At 42.2% G+C, this 20,099-nt stretch overlaps 1 protein-coding gene across 4 annotated transcripts in view; it reads left to right on the forward strand.

Moving 5' to 3' along the window:
* chrm2a (cholinergic receptor, muscarinic 2a) overlaps positions 1 to 20,099 on the forward strand; it is an 81,556-nt gene that overhangs the window by 18,339 nt on the left and 43,118 nt on the right. For 2 of the 4 annotated variants that reach the window (XM_080491689.1, XM_080491688.1), the window contains exon 2: positions 18,813 to 18,963. The exons of the other annotated variants lie outside the window; for them this stretch is intronic. The gene's annotated coding sequence lies outside the window, so the exon portion shown is untranslated. The remainder of the gene's footprint in view (positions 1 to 18,812; positions 18,964 to 20,099) is intronic. 4 annotated transcript variants of the gene reach the window in all.

Below are 20,099 nucleotides of genomic sequence, written 5' to 3' on the forward strand. Positions count from 1 at the left end.
GTGCTAGAGCAGGTACGGATAGATGAGATGGATTTCTATGAGTGTCATGAAATGTTGAAAACCCATCGACCTGAACAAATTCACACACATTTCACGTTTTCTAAACAAGATACATGTCTTGCTAGATCTCAAACGATTATGTACCTATATGCTACTTATCCTGTCACTTAATATGTTTTGGCTTTATATTTGGGCTGTGCATGAAAAAGTCTTGGTATACAGTTTATATCATCAAACTTATGTCGTATACTTACAAGTTTGACCATTTTAATATTATTATTACAAAACATTTTTAAAAACTTAAAAAAAAATTGCCTCAAGCAACAATGTCAAACTAAGACAAACTGCAGGCAACCTTAATTGTCTTATTAAAAAGCAGCATATTGAGACATTTTCTAAAGCGCAGAGAATCCTCCGGGTTCTGTATGTTTAGGAAAGTGTGTGTTTCCACCTTTATTTGGCTTTGCTTTAGTATTTTAGCAAATTTAGAGATCGGAGAAGAGGCTGATAGATAAGTGGTGCAGCCTTGACATTTTTGATGAATTCAGAAAAATAAAGTTATTGGGAAATGCAGAGATAAGAGAGGATGTATCCTTGTGCGATGCTATCTGTAAATGACTCTGCCGTGAGAGCGTGCGCTCGCCGTGATTACGCCCTTGTCGAGTGACTTCTGCTCAAAAGTGGCACGATGTAAAGTGCAAATGTTAATACCGCGCCGGGATGAATATTGCCGTCCTTGAGGTCACTTATCATTCTGCGGTGTATTATGATGTTATGGGCCGAGCCAGTAAGAGTATTCAAGTGAACAGATAAAAGGTACAATGCCTCACACGGCAAAGCTGCGAGTTTTAAAAAAAAAAACAACGACTCACCAGTCAAACTGGAAAATCTGTGGGTTTCTGAGTGCAGTGCTGTTGTGGTCATGCATGTTAATTACTGTGTGTCACTCGGTGTCCAGGTCTACCTCCAGGTCTCATTTCCAGTGTTTTCCTGATCCTCAGCACGGGACATTTAATCCCTGGAGAGCGGTGCCATCATGCAAGTTAAATGATGATAATGATTCCTGTGGCCCAACAGATTCATTATGGCAACCACCTTGTCAGATATCACATTCCTGGAATTAATCCAAAGGGAACTACATCCCCGTTCCTTCTCTTGGAGTTAATTGCAAATCATGGTGTCACTTTCATGGTGCTGCAATAGTCCCTTGAGTGCAGCTCGTCCAATTATCTGTTGGCTGGTGATTTATTTGGTCACTTCTTTTTCTCCCTCCGTCCCCATGCCGGTATCTTTCATTCACACTCCCTCACTCCCTCTCGCTACTTTATCATTCTGCTTATCCCATATCCTCTCCCCTCTCATCTTTCCATCTCCCCTCCGCTCCCCATGTTCGGTTTCCATCTCCAGAGCAGTAATGGTCTGGTTCACCAAGCCGGGGCTCAATAATGAAGCTGCTGCCCTAGAAAAGCCATGTTAATGTTGACTCTGGGATCAGATTCTGCTCCAAGACACACAGCGCTGACAAATGAATGTGCCAGCTTTGAGCCGACGGAGTACATATAGACTCAAGGCTTTGACTGGGAACCGGGGGTGGCGAGATGTTTTGTGGACGGATTACGGATATGAAAGGAAAATAGATATTCAAATTGACTCATCGGGGGGAATGTTTGCACGGGTTGATTACATGTGCTTGTCATTAATAGCTAACTGCATCAGCCCTTTGGGGCTTGTCCGAGCGTGGTATAGCACGACGTGGCAATAAACAGGAAAGTAGAACTGTATCTCCCTGAAGTATTGGCTCATCCATCTGGTTGTCAACAGCATTGACAAGCTGTCTGCCTGCTCCTGCTCCTGCTCTGCCACGCCGACCTCCGCTGACCCCCGCCCGGTCCGGGCCCGGCAGGCCGAGATGTGCGCTCTGCTCACGGAGAGGTGTGTGCATCTGTCCGTCTGCCGCTGTGCTTAACGGCATTTACATCTGAGGATTGGTGAGGCGCTGACCCGGGCTGAAGTACACAGGAGTTTCCTCGGTCTGCCGTTCCCACGTTCCTCCTGTCAGTCTTTGCCCGTCTGGAGCCTGAAGAGCAGCCATGCATGCCGCGCCTCCATCACAGAGATGCCCGCCGTCCACCGTGCCCACTCATGTTCTCAAAAACCCAACCGCGTAATCCGTTGAAGTCACTTCAGACCATATTAGGCCTGCTTGAAATGTGGGTAAACTCTAATTCAAGTCTTCACCGTGATATTAGAATTGACTGGCTTGGCACCTTAAATCCAAACAGAGTTCAATTGTTAAGTAATTTGCTTTTTTCTTCTCCGGGAAGTAGGTTTTTACAACATGTTTTGATGTTCTTCTATTAGAAACATTTCTGAAACATGTCAAAGGTATGTTCAAACATAATATTCAGAGTACTTGCATGACCTGTATTAAAGCTTCATATATTAGGTAAAAAAAAAAATCTTATTTCTGTCTCAATTCTTCAACACTTTGTTTTTCTCAGTGTTTTTTTATTCATGAGTGACGAGAAAAATCAGGTCTGGGCAACAGGTTTTAAAGTCAGTTCATCTTGCCGACGTCAACAAACATTATGGTAAACGCTTCTGAATGAAAAGTGCCCCATGCTCAAGGTAGCTACTGAGAAAAATCAAACATGAGATATTTATCTCTTGTCGCCAAGTGTTTACCTCTCATTGCAACGGCATAGATTTCCAAGACGAGAGGAGTCGGGAAACTTTCCCTCGCACTGTCTGCACGGGAGACGGCGTGTGAGTGGCACATTAGAACAGCAGAAGTGACATTTGGGTGTAGTGATGAGATGCAGGTCACCCACATTCTGGACCCGCTCAGGGGCCAAAACCTGTGTCGGCGTAAGAAAACAAGCTCCATTCAATGTGTTACATAAAAGATAGAATAGTACAAACACTATGCAATGTGAACACACATGTTGGAATGACATTATTTAGTAGGCACATTTGATTGGCTTACCCCTTTATGTGCAAGTAACTGTATACAGGCATTTTCAGCTTTTTCTTGTTTAGCTCTTTTAGAACACGTCATCATTTTGATAAAATACATTTTATTTGTTTTACAATACCACGTGGAGATTAAGATAAGACAGGATTGTAAAAGCCATTAAAGTGATAATTGTAGGAAATACATTGTTTTTTGTGAAATACAACTTTGGTCACAACTTTCTCCATATCCAAATACATCAATGGGTGTCTTATAAAGGTTTTATTATTAGCTGATATAAGCAAATTGAGTACATGACTACTACTCTATTATTGTTAATGTTAGTCTAACCTTAAAATAAATATTCCATCCATCCAGTCTATGTGACACACATAGCCTGAACTTTTTTAAATTGCAAGAGGAAAATGAGAATTCCCAGAGAGAATCTGGGTTATATACCACCGCATGGCCCCAAAATAAGTCTGCACATTACAATTTCTTATGGTATCTTGCCTTTATTTTCCACAAGTCATCGGGATGTGACTGTGTAGCAATAACTCCCCAGGACTGCAGACTTAAAACTACATCTTAGCCATTAAACATTTGGAAGGTTTAATGGTGTATGCCCACAAGGCAGGATTGACCCCACAATTGCAGCAACCCTTTAGGTTTTGGAACCTGAAAAATTAGTGCAAGAACACACAGATACACACTTTGTGTATATATGGCACTGTGGGGACATTGCACTGACTTAACTTAATTTCATGTGCATGGACTACCAATAATAATGCTTTGTTTTTGCTTTAGGTTGCAAAATGGGGCTGCATGCTAGTGAAGTGGTTGGTCGTTTCACCGCACAGTTAGAATGTCCCTGGTTCAAGTCTGACCTTGAGTTTTCTACAGACATCAAAGTGACCTAAACTGGGTATATGTGTGTTGTTCACTGATGATGAAATGATGACCAGGCCAAAGATGGATGGATGGATGATGTGACAATGTTCAGACACTTTACATTCGCATAATTACATGACAATATCTCTATTGTCTCAGCTTTATCTTTGTCTGTGCAAACAAATTTATACAATTCTTGTTTTCCAATGTTAAAAAGTCATTGGCGTCATGTCAGAATTTGAGAGAAACCTGCTTCCAGCAGCGACAGCATGTGTGGCTGCCCCACTAGAGATGTCCTCTTTACAAACACTATGTGCCTTTGGCAGCGCAAGAAAATATCACACAAACCAGCTGGTAAGAATTAGGTTAAACATCTGGAGCCATTTCACAAAAAACAATTTGCAATCACGGCGTATTTTCACATTACAGAATGATGGCACAATGATCTTACGCTGATGACTCTCTCGCCTTTGTGATAGATAATGTGCATGGTCACGCAATAAACTAAAATAGATAAACTTGGAGATAAGTTTCTGCTAGAATTGGAAAGCAAGTACAATAATGTTGCCGTATATTGGAGGAGCTACAATCACCCTAAAACAGATTACATCTGCACTGCATAGAAGCCCTAATAACTAATTCTGACACATTGCATGCAACATGCAGGAATGTGGAACATCTTGATAAACTGAACAGATGACACAAAGCAAAGAGTTGGTTTTGATCTCTTTTCTTTTATTACTTTTGTGTGGTTCTTGTTTGTGTGCACCAAGCAAAGCAATGGAAAACAAGAATTGAGGGGCTGCATGTTTGCAGCGTCCACAGCCTTGAAAGCTGCATCCGTCATGCAAACCCCCACCCACCCACCCCACCCCTAGTCCCTTTGAAGTACTGGCTTGGATCTGCTGAGGCAACATGGCTTCATCCACACAATTTTCTCCACAGAGGGACACGCATGTTCTGCCGCTACGAAGCTGTTCGTTGAAAAAAAATGCATCACGCTCTTAATGCATGAGGGATGTTAAATGTTAAGAGATCAGGTGTAATACGGCCAAGTCAATCAATCTCCAATTAAATTGTGCTCCTCACTCATCCATATTGCTTCTTTTCTTTAAGTGGCTTTTTAATATTTTCATACGGGAAATGTACTTAATCTATAGACTCTCTATGAACAATGTCAACAAGTGCTTGGTGAATTAATCTAAATGAGGAAGTGTGTGATATGAATGTAGTTGATTTTCATAAGAAAAAAATATAGTGAATTCATTTTAATTTGATCCGTGTGCTCAAACACCACTCACTTACTGTTTAAAAAGAAAGAAAAAAAAAAGACACCAGAGATTTATAGTGTCCTTTCGCTTTGTATGTATGAATAATGTACGAGTCAATCCCCCAAGAAAACCCCAGCCAAATCTTTTTGGTGTAATATTCTCTTATGTGCGGATGTCAAACGAAAATGCTGTGTTAATATATTTGACTTAGCCCTTACAGACAATTTTTTGTCTTTATCATCACTGCTGTTTTTTTGTGTGTGTGGGGGGGGGGGGGGTTGTGTCTGTTTTGGAGGACTGAAAATTGCAACCACAGACTAAGTGAAACATTACTCAACTCCACGGAGATAAGGAGTCCTGGTTTTTCCAGGCGAAGGCTGTCGTTTTGCTCTTGGTACGGAGAATGTGATTGAGCATGTCCCTCGGCTCCTTATACCGCTGCTGCTGCTGCAGTTTCCCCTCGATATAGCGATTGATTAACCTGTCCCAACTTGGCGTTTGCTGGCCACGTGCCCATTCTCGGGGCCAAAACACACCTACCCAAAACTGTCAGCCTCTAAAGTTATAACATCATGAGGCCCCTCATGAGGCACCTCCATTGTTTTAAAATGGAGGCGCATCAATTTCACAGGCTCCACTGCCCGGAGAATGATTTGTGAGTGCTATTATCCTCTGAAATCACTTTGGAAAATAGCTGCGGTGTAAGGACAGGAACTGGCGATGGGGGCTTGAAGGGGTGGATGGGTAGGAGGGGAGTGGCTTGGTTGAATGTGTATAATGGTTCGTTGCTTCTGTATGTAACCGTAAAATCTCACGGTGTGTTTCAAGAAGCATGGAAGGGGAATCTAATGCACATGAGCAGGGTTTTATGACGCCATCTACAAAACAAAATGTGTTGCCTAAATGATGACAGACGGGTACGACGAGGGAGAATGTGACTGAGGGACGGTTTTTCACGGGAAAGTGTATCATATTTGTGTTTTCGTTTTGGAAAAGTTTGAAAATGCGCCAACTTTGTCAATGAGGGAAACCCAATTTGCTGCTATTGCTCATGTGCGCCACGGCCGTAGTAATTAGTTCTGCACATGCTCAGTAGATGGACAATAACAAACATGGCGGCCTCCAGTGTCATTACTGCCAATCCATATTCTTTTCGGACTTTTATTGTTGAGAGTTATTGTGATAATAAGCCATACAGTTCATACGAATGTCTGTGTATTCACCATTGTTAATGTTTAGAACGTATTGTTTCGTATACGTATACCGTTTCCCCCCATTTTCCACGTTCCACGTTAGGAACTGTTTTCAGAAAGTTGCGTTTGTCAAGTAAACAGACACCCAAAACACAGCAACATTTTCCGTTTGAAAACGTCGCCGCATAAACGGAGCCTAACATGTCAACGTGAAACAAACATGGAAAGAAAACAACAAACAGCAGGATTATGTGAATCTAAATTATTCTGTCATGTCATTTTACTGTTGTATTCTCATTTTCAGACGAGAACGTCCCAATGTCTTTGCACTTGAAAAATAGAATCTATGAGCACATGTCACCTGTTTTATAATTATAATTAAATTATTAAATTAATTATTATTATTATTATAATGTATGTTATGTAAGTTATTGGCGAGCACAGGTGCAAAACAAAATTAATTAATTTTTCTTTTTTTTTGCGGGACTGTTTGCTTATAAATTATCTTAACATTAAACGCAAATATAATTACCTCACTCTAATTATAGGGAGACTCTAACATATGTTCGGTGACTAGCGATTAATAATAAAGCTACCTTTGGCACATTTACAGCTGTTTTTTTTTCTTCTAATTAATATGTCCTGTTTATTGTATATTCAAGACACATCACAGTTACTCATAACAAGAAAATAAAAGACTTCACTTCCACTTTTTATTTTATCTCTATCATTATACAAGTATGAATAATCCTGTCACTTCCAAAGTGAATTTCAAAGTCAAATTCTCTGCAACATCTGTCCAGGGTCTCGAGATGAAAAAACACAACAAAAACCTCGGCTGTAGCCTCTTAATGTGAACACTCCCTGTTTAATATTCTAGCAGGTTGCAGAGCAAAGAGAGACAGCAAAAGTAAGAAGCTTGCAGATTTAACAGGTTTTTTTTTAGGTTTTTTTTATCTACTGTGTTATTCTCTTCAGGATTAGAGCTTTACTACCAAAAGTAATGGCTTTACCCTTTACTTCATGGGTCTGGAGCGACATACATAACCAGGCCAGTAAATAACAGCATTATAATATATCATTAACTACAAGTCTACATCTATGTCTTTGTTTTAGTGCAGAAAGGCTTTAATATATTATTAGGTTCACATTAAATGAGCTAAACAATGACACACCTGAAATTTAGGATGAAAGAAGTGGATTTTTATTCCACTATGTACATCTTCAAAGACATGAACTATTTGGACATATGTAGCTGGAATTCAGAAAAATAGTTCATATTATGATATTTTATTTTTCATTATCATATTATAACTTGTCAAATTCCAGAAATTATCTTTAATGGAGATTTATTCATACATATGTGCAGTAATCCTGATCACCTGAATTGATTCATCACAAAATACAGTATAAGTGCGCCCCTGGTGGCCAATTTAAAAAAAAAAAAATTGCAATCAATTTCATAATTTCTCATTGGTGGGAAATTTAATTTTCCCAACCCGTTTGACACCCCTGCTTGATTTTATAGCGCATTATTCCCAACACTGGTCATGTTTTAACACAGTGAATACGATATGGAATGATTTCACAATAACGGCATCCAAAGGAAGAAGAAAGAGAAAAGCTGGCGAGAGAAATAAAAGACGGAGTGGCCAATGACCTAGTTTGAAAATCGGCATGCAATCATCTTTTTTGCTTTTTCTTTTTGCAAACAGGTCTGACGGCAGTTTTCATTTCCGAGCCTGACTAATTCATTATGAAGCCTTCCCAGTGCCAGAACACACTGTTGTTGTAACCTGAATCTATGAAATACAAACTGCTGACTGACTGTTTGATCATTTCAAAACTTCCCCACATTGGAAGGAAAAAACGACATATGAGATATGTGTCTAGTTCGGAATTCACTTTATTTTCCCATTTGGCAATTTTTCTGAAGCTCCTCACCAACTTAACAACCAAAATAAGCAGATTGCTGATAAAAGAGGCTCATTAATCAGGTCCGTGCACGGCCGTCTATTCCCCTTTCAAGAGTTTACTCTCAGACGAAAAAAATAAAAAATAGCGAATCTGTTTGGAGGAAGGCTTCGTCGCCTCCTGCTTTCATAAAACCAGCGGCTCGAACACAATACGTGGTCAAATGTTAAAGTTATCAGTGGAGTGCAGAAGTGAAGGAGCCCCCACCCCCAGTGCTCTCCACACCTGCAACTGAAGGATTTCAGTTCACTTGCAAAGCCCTCCGTGACGGCGGCGAGCCGTTCTGCTGAGCCGAGATAAAACACAACGAGACTTTGGGGGGGGGGGAAGAAATAATCAATCTTTAAAATAAAAATAAACCTGGGCGTTAATCGACTGGACCACAGGACGACACCTCCCAGGAGAAGATGAGTTGCTGGAGAGATGATTTTTCGTCTTTTTTCCCCAACACGTCATCTTCAGTCCTGCAGATATTTAAGATCATGCAGAGCGTTGAGGCTTTGTGTATCATCATGAAGTAAAACTGTCACGAGCTGCGTTTACGCAGTCTTTTTTTTTTTTGGTCGATCTCATTAAATTGTTTCCGATTCATATTGTCCAGGTTTACATGAACCCTGAATGAAGTCCTCGGAATGGTGCGCCGGTTTATTTCAGTGGATCAATCCACTGCCCACCCAGACTCTGTAATCAGCCCTGCCTGCAACAACATTAATCCTGTGCTGAACTATTTATTTTAGCGATATTTTACTAAACGCAATCAACTTTGCTGATTGTGACTGAAGCCCTTTTTGTAAATGTATGGTCGCGTTTTGGATGCGTCTGGTCGACTTTGGCTTATCAGACGTGAACAGTTTTTTTTTCTAAAAAACGACGATTTTCATGCTCTGTTTACTTAAAGCTGCTGAACGAATACAGGTCATGCTCAGCAGATCCGACTGAATCACGTCTATTGTTGATCCTCATCAGCCTCATTCAGGGAGGATAGCAGGGCCCGGTGTGCGCCCGCTGGAGTCACGGGTTCAGACTTACCGTGAGCTGGAATAGATAACAGATATAGATCATTGGTAACGTTCAATACCTGCGATTTTCATTTTGTCAAAGCTTAACGCGCTCATTGAAGGGAGCGTTCCAAAGCTCCACGCTCCATCAGCCATCCTCATACGTATCTCCTCTGACGAGTCGACTGCACCAGTGTGGAGTAATCATACAGTCATCATGTCACTAAGACAGACAGAGGAAAAAGTAGTTCCAGCCAAACAGAGGATAGGTCCTATGATGAGTGTCCCGACTTTCCTCTCTATAAAACGGACACTTTCGATATTGGACGTATTGATTTGTAATCATATCTGAAGCAATGTTGGAAAGCCGGGCATGATTTATTAGCTGTGGTGAGTCACAGCAGGAATAACCGGGTTGGAGTCTGACCTCAGGCTCTTTTTGTTAATGGAGATTGCACGTTCAGGATATTTGAATTTCATTTGTTTACTCCAGGCGCAAAGGCGCGCGCGTTGGGTTCCCTCCCGGCTCCTAAAACTGTGTCGTCACAAAAATGAGGCATTTTCACCCCAAACGTTGTCGTGTAAACGGAGGCTTAAACGCACAAAAGAAACGCCAAATGATGATCTATTTTCCATTCCTTTGCATTGTGGGAGTCCTTCCTGCTGTTTAACCTTTTGTGAAAGGGGGAAAAAAAAACCTCCATTATGGATTTATTTACTGCCTTTATAGTATTTCCACACCTCTACTTTTTTTTTTTTTTAAACACAATGACGTGCAAAGAAACCACACCGGTCTGTGAACTTTTTTCTTAAATACACTTCCAGACACGAATGATTAAAGCGGCTCTGAATGGCCGGCCCAGTGGAGAATATTGTTGAATCCAATCTGCTCGCGGTGGATTGCACGGAGCTCCTCATTGGCTGGAATGTGCAAAAGCTCACCTTTGTGTGAGCCACACTTGGTGTTTATTCAGATGGTTTTCCTCCCTCCGCCGGGGTAACCCTTGCTCTGTTCCTCGCCCCCAAACTTTTCATCCTTTCGTGAAATTCCGAGCGTGTCCACGAAAAGTGACTCCCGCTGAGGAGAAGGGTGAACGCCTGTAAAGCACCTTTTTTTTTTTTTTTTCCTTCTTTTCAATAGCGAAGGATTTGAGAGGCAGATGGAATAGATTTCTATAAATATGCAGTCGGTGGATTTATCAAAAGGGGGGCAAAAGATTTAAATTGGACTGCTTATCTGTTATACTCGGTGAAAAGTTAAATAAACAGACGGGATTTGAAAAAAATAAAAATAAATTAACTGTATTTATCATGGTACACAAAGCAATCTCAGGCCTTCCTTTTATTATTATTCCTTTTTTCCTTCTATTTGCAGATTCAGATCTCATCTCGTCATTTGGCTCAAAGCTCGGGAAGGTGTGACAAAGAAATCCGTGTTATTTTCTGTGTTTGTTTCTCAGCTGCAAACGCAGCAAACACGGATTCGCTCGCGGGTTCGGACTCAACCTCTGATTTAACATTGGCGGCGGCAACATTGGAGGCGATTCTTCTGTTCGGGGGCAAACGTGCTGTTGCGACACTGCCTCTCAACCATTAACATGACAGTCCTTATAATCAGATAGATTATGAGATCGTCTTCTCTCATAAATCGCTTTTATTTGATTGTGTGAATATCACAGAACGTCCTCAATCTATGGAGCGCCACTTCGAAATTGTAGTTGATTACATATTTACTTGAATATCAGTTGCATCAAAGAAATGTGTCACTTGTATGTTTTATACACTACATAAATTATATATTTTTTGCTGCATACTTCCCAGTTTTTACATTGAATTCTGCTTTTTGTTGTTTTTTTTCTTTTTCTAGACCTTTTTCTTGCTCTGCCGGTTTAACACGGTAGTAATAAGCTTTTTTTTGCATTACGGTAGCAGCTTTCTGTTGTCATGCAGTGACATCTAGAGGTCCCAAATGGTATTTATTTTATTTTTTTTTTAATATATATAGTAAGTGTCTTCTCAATATAAGCCAGACCAGCCAAGGACAAACCGACCTGCTTTCATCCCCTCTGCACGTGTACGCAAAGTGGTTCGCTCCGCAAAGTTACCTGAACTACATGAGTTGATGCGAGGAAAAATCTGTGCGGCGTAGGAAGTTTAGCGCTTCGTGAAAGAAACACGCTTACTAAGTGAAAACAAGAAGCGGAAGAGCTTCGTTAAACTGCCGACATGCAGACAATAAGCAGGCGGCTCTCAGAAAGGTTACCTGACATTTGACTTAAGGCTCTCGCCAACTCCAGCAAGAAATTCCCCTGAAAGTATCGTCCTGTAAATGTTTTCACAGTTTCTTTTCCCTGACTGTGAAATTTGGATTTAGATTTCAGGTTCAACATTTTCAGATCGCAAACCTCAATTCCCCTCAGGGTTATGGTGAGGAAGTGAAAGAGACTGAGCCATGGAAATGACAGAGGTTCAACAACCGCCATTGGGAAGGGAAAACATAGCTGCTGCTTATATAGCCTCGTTTCCACAGTGCCCCTTGGCTATCCGTAACCAGACCCATATCAGTGCCGCGTTTCCATTACACGGGGTTCGGTTTGAAATGTAGGCGGGGTTATGAATGGTTGCGTAATCATGCAGGCTGTGACGCCATAACGGGAGGACATTTTCAAAAAAGTTACCTGATTGCTGCAGAAGAACTGATTGGAAATGGCTGCTTGCTGGGAGAACAGCGGTTGTCACGGACCAATGAGCAGACGGCAGTGTTGAAGCTCCTCCCCCTCATATCCGGCACATTGTGCCTGGTACCCCAAGTGGAGGGGTAGCGAGAAATGGTTACCAATGGTACCGGTTGGTAACGGTTCTGAGTCAGTGGAAACGCACACCAACCGGTTATGACCTGACCCGTACCGGCACCAAGGGGCACTGTGGAAACGGGGCTTATGACACTTCCAGGGCGTCTATCCTCGTCGATCCAGGTCCTTTTACTCATCGGGGCTCCTGGTTTAAGCAAATCATTTGTCGTCAGGCTTCTGCAGAGCCCGCTCGGGACTTTTTGCATCTCGATCGACATTTGTGGAGTTGGGGGGGGGGAAACAGGCTGACCACAGCTCGGTTTTCACGGTTTAATTTGCCACCGTCTGGTTCAGTTCGCCGACCCGCAGTGCCCAACAGACGCCACAACTCTTTTTGTGCATTTTGCGTGGATGTTCGTCTTTGGTTTATCGATGTCTCGCTGCTGGCTGCGCCACACGCTGTCCCCTTCCGGGACAATAAATTTCACCTTGACCCTAGAAAAGAGACTGAAATATCTCGTACAGAGGGATCGTGAGTGGAATCACACTCGTGATTTAAAATGGCTCCTTCGTTTGCTCAGATGGAATCATAGCATGTTGGGAAAAGTGTATGTTAAAGATTGACTTTGAGCTTAAGGGACCCGGGTTTGAATCCCAACACAAGTCTGAATAGACGCCGGTCCTCACACTTATTTCTACCCTGCAAATGACTTGGCGCTTGTCATGATTTAAAATCTTGTTTTTAGACCTGATAGGAAATGTGCCTTGTTTTTAAAAGGTATTTAGTTGTTTTTAGTCCTTGATTTTACAGTATAATTGTAAATCTAGATTCAGCAAAACTTTGAACAGTGATTTTCTTCAGTTAAATTAGTGTTTGTATCTTATATATGGGCTAACCTTTTTTATTTGCGCTGTGTGAATTGACCATCGATACACCTCTACAGTCAATCTCGATGTAGGGATTAAGTATTAGGCCGTGCGTTCTTTGTGTTTAAAAAGTGCTTCTTTAAAGGAACTCTGGGAGCCATTCTGTGTTTTTATAGAAACGGTTGAGACGGCACAGAAACCTCACCACATTTACTGTAAACAGGCTATGTATAGTTTACACACACACACACAAAAAAAAAATAAAACAATAAAGCGCTGCCATCTGCACTGTGCTTTCAGTATAACGCAGCATCTGCTCATGGACTCAATGAATGTGGAAAAATACAGGATTCCTCCAAAACACCTTTATTGAAGACATTAAATCTTTATTTTTTTTTTAATGGGTTAACCTACATGGAGGTACATAATTGTTCTCGTTTGACTTGTTCTTTGTCCACACATGAAGTTTTTTGGTGAGGTGTTTGTGGGTCGGTAGGTAAAATATTCCCCAGTTGCTCCTGACAACGTGCCCTTGGGCTGGAAGAGACTCGTTTAGACTTTGAATGTAAAAAAAAATTAAATAAAATAACTACCTGCACCACATGCAGTCTTTTGAGTACTTTTATATTAGAATATATTCATATCAAGGCCACATTTAGCTGTGATCTGACTGGAATGGAATTTTTTTTCTTTCAGTGCAGTGTTGACTTTTCCTTTTTTCCCCACAATATCCACTCAAGTTCAACCTTTGAACGCTGCAAATCTTTTTTTTTTTTTGCTTTCATGGCTTTAAAGATGATTTATATTTAATCATGGTTGACTTTTGCACCAAAAGATATATATAAAAAAAATTATAATTTATCGAGATTTCTCGGGAGGAGAATAAAATGTCTGGTTTTCCTCTGATACTTGGGTACTTTGTTTACTCAGTAGCATTACTTCAGTAACGGTGCCACAGAGAGCGGAGTTAACAGAGTGAGTGGCACCAATGAATTGTCATTGAATCAAAACAGACATTGCGATGGAACGACCCATCGCGCAATTAATCCTAATAACCTTGCTCGCTGCCAAAAAAAAAAAAAAAGTCCTTCGGTGGTCTCGCTAATTAGCGCCGTTAGCTCCGAGTGGCGTGATGTTGGGACGCGCTGCGGAGGGAAATGACAAGAGGAAGGGAGGCAACAGTGCAAATAGCTGAGCAAACTCTGGGGTCTCATACCGAATCCTCCCGCCCCGAGGTTAAACACATCCACTAATCTCCCTCTTTGTTTGCTTTGGGTTTTGCATTATTCTAAGCGGCACCCAGAGCAAGGCACATCTGCGGAGGCGCTGCTCCGCTATTTTTATTCTCTCTGAAGCGCAAACGTTTGGTTTTTGAAACTCGACAAAAAAAATAAAGCCACTGGAAATATGAGCTTTTATTTATCGCTTTTGATGACCTTTACTTTTGGATTTCTTGATCAAACAGGGGATACCGTTTTCCCAGCAGCGCTTGGCCATAGATCCATCACGGAAGTCTGGGATATTCTAGCGAGGAACGGGAGGGAGATTGATGCATTGGCTTGTAAATAGGCTGACAGGCAGCCTTTCAGACAGTTACATAATCAAGACTTTCAATCCAGACACTTGCACCCCTGCTGGGATGCTGGCGGAGAGCAGATAATGAAGAGCCAGTGTAGATGTCCGCTGAGATCTATGACCAGGTTCAGATTCAGAGGAGCGGCCCTCCTCCATAATGCTGATGCAGCAATAAAGCAGCGGCCCACTCTCCGAGAAGGTTCCCTGGCAGATGCAGCCGGGGGACAACAAGTACGAGGAAATTGCATTACAGGCGCTCCCTTTGGGGTATTTAAAAATGGAAAGACTCGGGGAGGGCTTGTCTTATTGTGCGTGCTTTCCACGGGGTCTCAACCAAAGCGCTTCTGACAGTTCACGGCAGTGTGAACATGTTTTCATGATGCGGGCGAGTGAGACGGCACTCTTAGGGTGATCTCCTGGAGATGCACCAAGTCATCAAACATAAAGCAGCAATTTTCACTGAGGGGGTATTCTGAGGTGAGGAACGGCTTCGTCTCGGTGGATGTCGGTTATATCTCGGTGAGTACGCTTCATTTTTTACCCCCCCCCCCCCTCCTGCAGGTCACATCTTCACTGTTCTGCACTTTGTAGGAATTAAAATATATTTCTAGGTGACACACAGTGGGGCAGCTTCATAACTGGAAGGTCACTTGTAAAGGACAGACCACCGCCAGAGCTCGTAGGACACTTCTCTAATGCAAATCTGCCTTCGCAAACACGAGGTCAGAGGTCAGCCACCTGCGGCTTTCGGGATATGGAATGTAAAGAAACGTTGGTTTTCATTTATTTTTGCGTTGCAAGCTGTTTTTCAAAACTGGCTCAAAACAGCTAAACGACGTAAAACGACTAAAACAGCCAGAACAACTTTGAAGAAAAGAAAGTGCAAGTGTGTTGATATTTGCACAGACGAACTTACATGGAGTGATCAGTATTGTCCAAAGCAACAATAGATTACCTCGAATATCCAAAATACTGCAAGGAAACCTTCATAGATTTATATAGGTGGCAGTATATTATATTCAGTCATGTAATACTGCTTTGTACCACAGGGTGGTGTTGTGAGCAAAGAATGACAAATAGTAACACAAGGCAGAAAATTCAAAAAATCTTTGTTTTTGATTTCAAAATAACAGTTTTGTGGGTTTCACCGTCATCATCCAGACACATTCTAATTTTACAGAACTCCATGTATGTGAGAACATTTATCTAGTTCCTTTGGATGCATGAGTCATCACGTTAAGCAAATATATAGAAATTCTTTTGAACCCACAGTATTCCTGAAAGTGCTTTGTAGTATGGAAATTATATATTTGTATCATAAATGTTTTGCCAATAATCTCTTCACCTTCTGCGACGGCCAGATGATGCGATTTGTACCCAGTCAAACGGGAGATATAATCTCTTGAGCTGACCACGGCTATTTTTGCAGTTGTACTTGCCTGGTAGAACTCCAATGCCGATTAATATTTTTCAACCATTCACGCAGATTCACTGCCTGAAACAATAACCTGATAAACTAACCAGCCAAGTGCAAAACTCATTCCTTTATCTTTACACGGTTCTGTAGGACAAACTGGGGTTTTATGGTCCACATAGTGCAAAGTGAGTTCTTTGCCAGACCTTTGGAGCTCCTCAGTGATGACAGTGTGCCACGCAGGTTGGTTGCCTTATTAGATAAGAGTTACCCCTCCCCAGAGGGTGAGGTAATTCTTTGGAGATTAAGGTGATAGAGTGTGGATAAAGACAGCCGCCTGGGTCACTCTAAGCCCACCGAGACGATACACTGTTTTTTTTCTATAACCTTGACAGACTTTTTTATTTTTTTTATATATCTTAGTTGTCACACAAACTAAATCTACAGCTCGGAGGGGAGAAGAGACTCATCACGGTACTCGACAGCCAATCAGTCTGAAGTACCTCCACTCTAAATGTAAAGCCTCACAGAACATATATTCACTCCTTTTTTAGATTTCTGTAGATTTAATTGCCTGTTGGCGAGCAAGAAACCTGCATATTCTATATTTTAAATTCTTATCTGATGATTTTATGAATAAATTTACCGTACATAGAGCGACCGAATCTTTCTTGTTCCATGATTACAGAATGATGAAGTATGCTTAAGGCCGCATTTTCAAGTGAATATGGAACTCTGCATTTTGAGTTTACGTTTAGACGAATGGTGCTCGGAGCCACTGAAAATGCAACTTTTTGAAAATGGTTGCCAAGATGGAACTTTTGGGAAACACTCCAACTCTGTCTCCGTGTAAATGGGGGACAAAGCAACTTTATGAAAACACTCCCTCTCAGTGGAACCTTTTCTGGAATGCTGCGACTGCGCGTGCACAGCACAGCCGCAGTAAATCGTTTTGCACATGCTCAGTCGTTGGACAACAACAATGTTTACCTCCAGAGTGTCATGACTTGGTAGTTTCATAGTTGACAGTCACTGTAATAACAATCTGCCATTGGTAATGTTTATTCTCTGTGTGCACATGTGTGTGGTGTCACCACAAAAATAAACAACACCACCACCTGGTGGCCTGGCATGCAAACTGCCTCGATTTCAGCGTTTCTGCCGTTTCCATGTAAACAGAGATCATTTTCTGCACCATGTGTTTTTTAATTGAAACGCTGTCGTGTAATTCGATCCAACATCTGACCAGACTCCGAGATTGTCTTATTAGCATGATAAATGGATTGGCCCACCAGAGATCATTAGGCAGATTTCCACCCTGGGAAAATAATTTGGACGACGTGTTTTCTCACCACAGCGACGTGTCGCACAGCCCCAGCGTGTCTCAGCTCGCAGGCTCCCCTCCAATCCTTCACTCACTGAGAGCGCTGCTGGTGTTCGTGCTCCGTTGAACGGCTGTCTTCTTTTCTTCGGGGCAGCTGTTTTGTTTCAAAAGCTGAGAGCTTCTGCGCTTCGTCTGCCGCCGCCGCCACCGCGCTCTGTGATTAGTCATAACATTGAATGGCATGCCACAGACGGTAATACCCGATGTGTCCGTGCAGCGACATGCCATCAACACAAATTGTTATCGCAAAGCTACATCTCTTCCCCGGCACACAGACTGGCTTAGTGTACTCAACATCACGTCCTTGAGGCTCAGGACTTTATTCCGTCATAAGCCGCTCCTGTCTCTCCGTTGGCGTCTTGGACTCAACTTAAATTCCTCATTTCAGAGTCAGGTGTGACATTGGTTTGCTCTTGCTCTTAAATGCTGAAGACACAAACAAGCGGCTTGTTAAGAGTTACTTTTTAATAACCGAGCAGGACCTGGTTAAAGGGATTTCTCAGCTGCTTCGATTCCTGCAAGGTGCTCCGCGGCGAAATTTGCATTTAGACGTGAAGTCCGTGGCTCAGCGGGTAATATGAGTAAGAGCACTGCGGCACTCGAATGGCCTCTGAGGGCCGGGACTCCCATACAAGGTGCACATATAGAGTGAACTCAGGCCACCGCCATTTACATCAGAGGCGGTCAGAGCCGCCATCATTTTCCCAGGTCGTCATACAGTATGTCTACATTATGTATAATGGAGATTAAAGGTCTGCAGGGACTTAGTGCCGTATAATTATGAGGACAGGAACTGAAATTCTAAATCAGGACCAAGACTTTTTTTCTTTCTTTTTTTTTTTGCCCTTCAAGTATCGCTTGCTAAGTATCACGAATGACCCGGTCGAGGATTTTCAATCTGATACATTCGAGGTTACTTGAAGTCATACATGGGTAAAAATGGTGAGAAATAATGCGTGTACATCATATATGTGGGGTTCTCTGACCAGAGGGTGGAATATTTGTGGGTGATTTGTGATGCCAGATACCAATATGGGAAAAGCACAAAGTAAAATTGATCCCATGAAACGGATGAGAGTGTGTGAGAGAGAATATGAGAAGTATTAAAGTATTTCCTACTCTTAATCGCTTGAGATTTTGATTCTTAATAAAAAAAGATTTCCCTTTGTGAAGCTTTAATGTAATCATTTAATTTCTTTGTAAAGCACTGTGAATTCCCTCGTGTCTCAGTGGTGCTCTATAAATACAATTGCCTTCCCTGGTCTAACCCCAACCAGAACAGCAGGAGGTCTCCACCTCTGAGCCTGGTTCTGCAAAAGACATTCAAACTTACAGTTCTGACCTGAGGAGACACCGGAGGAAACTCGTGCAAAACCTGAAGTTATTCAACTAAAAACAGCAATTCATTGATTGTGAGCAGGAAGTCTGCGGAATGAGAAAACCTCCACTCCGTTGCACATGAACATTGACGCCGTTATCTCTTTTGCTGTTTCCCTACAGTGGCCATGGCGATTAACAATGCAGCTGGAGCCAGATACACACATCGCCTCTTTCTGTCAGAGAAAAGCCTCCCCGGTGCTACGCTGAACGCACGCCGTCTGAATATGTCAACCAAGCGCGAGAAAGCCCAACGGACTGCTTAACACTCGCTGTAAGTACGGACTCTCGCTCTCTCTCTCTCTGCCTCGGCAGCGACGACGCGTTTAGTCGTGGCGCCCGGGCCAAGTCGAACCCAGAGAGAGGTGAACTGATCCTCGGCTCTCATTTTATGAATGAGTCATTACTTAAGTTCTGCCCCATCTGGTATGATATTGTAGTGAGATACCGCGCTCACGCACGACACACGCTGGTATCGCTCTGGTGTCTGATTTCAAAGAGTTGCGTGCATCTTCATCGATGATCTTCCTCGCTTTCAAGCCTCACAGGTAGCACTAATTGCCTGGAATCTATTCACATGTTAACATAATGCATTTCTTTATTTTTATTTTTTTGTACGGACTGATTGTATGTCATAGACGTGTCAGATTTATTTCCTTTACGAGACGTCTCGTTGCCGCTGCTCGCTTTACGCTGTAATTAAACTGTGTCTGTGCGACATGGTTTTCCCTCACAACCGCGACGCTTTAATCAGAATCAATGGTTACCAGCATGTTCTTGGGCATGAAGAGGAAAACGTGAGCGTCGTCACACACTTTATGGGTCGTGCAGAAAAGGGGCCAGGGACGAGTGGGTGGGGGCAATTCAGACTTAATTAAAACCTCTGATTCATCAGGTAAGTAACCCTCTCACGGTAATGCATAGTAAATTCTGTGTTCAGTGTTAAATAGGAGCCATTTGCACATTAATTTACAGCCTTGCAGCTACATTGTATGTTATTTGCTTGGATCAGATATTCCCGCTCACGTACCGTTCCTTTCAAGCTCCGCTACCCAAATTGTAACCACATCTAGGGAGTCAAAAGCGTTTACCAAACCCTCGCTTCACTGTTATAGTTTCAGAGGCGATAACTTTTAAGGTTGTGTGTCGTCGCTCTCGGGTACGTGGAGCTATTTCGGGGAAAATCTGCATCGGTCATCACTGTTATTACCACCTTTAGGCTGTATAGTGTGACCATTGTATGTGTTATGAGAAATAATGTTACACTGGATAAAAAAAACTGCGGAAGCACAAGAAGGGATCTATTGCTGGTGTCAGCTTTCCCCCGTTTACGCGACAACATCGTTGTGTTTTGGAGGGTCTGTTCACGTGACAACAAAGCTCGGAGTCGCTGAAAACAGAACCTTTTAA

Source organism: Lipophrys pholis (genome assembly GCF_963383615.2).
Source record: "Lipophrys pholis genome assembly, chromosome: 22".
In the NCBI taxonomy this organism is placed as follows: Eukaryota; Metazoa; Chordata; class Actinopteri; order Blenniiformes; family Blenniidae; genus Lipophrys; species Lipophrys pholis.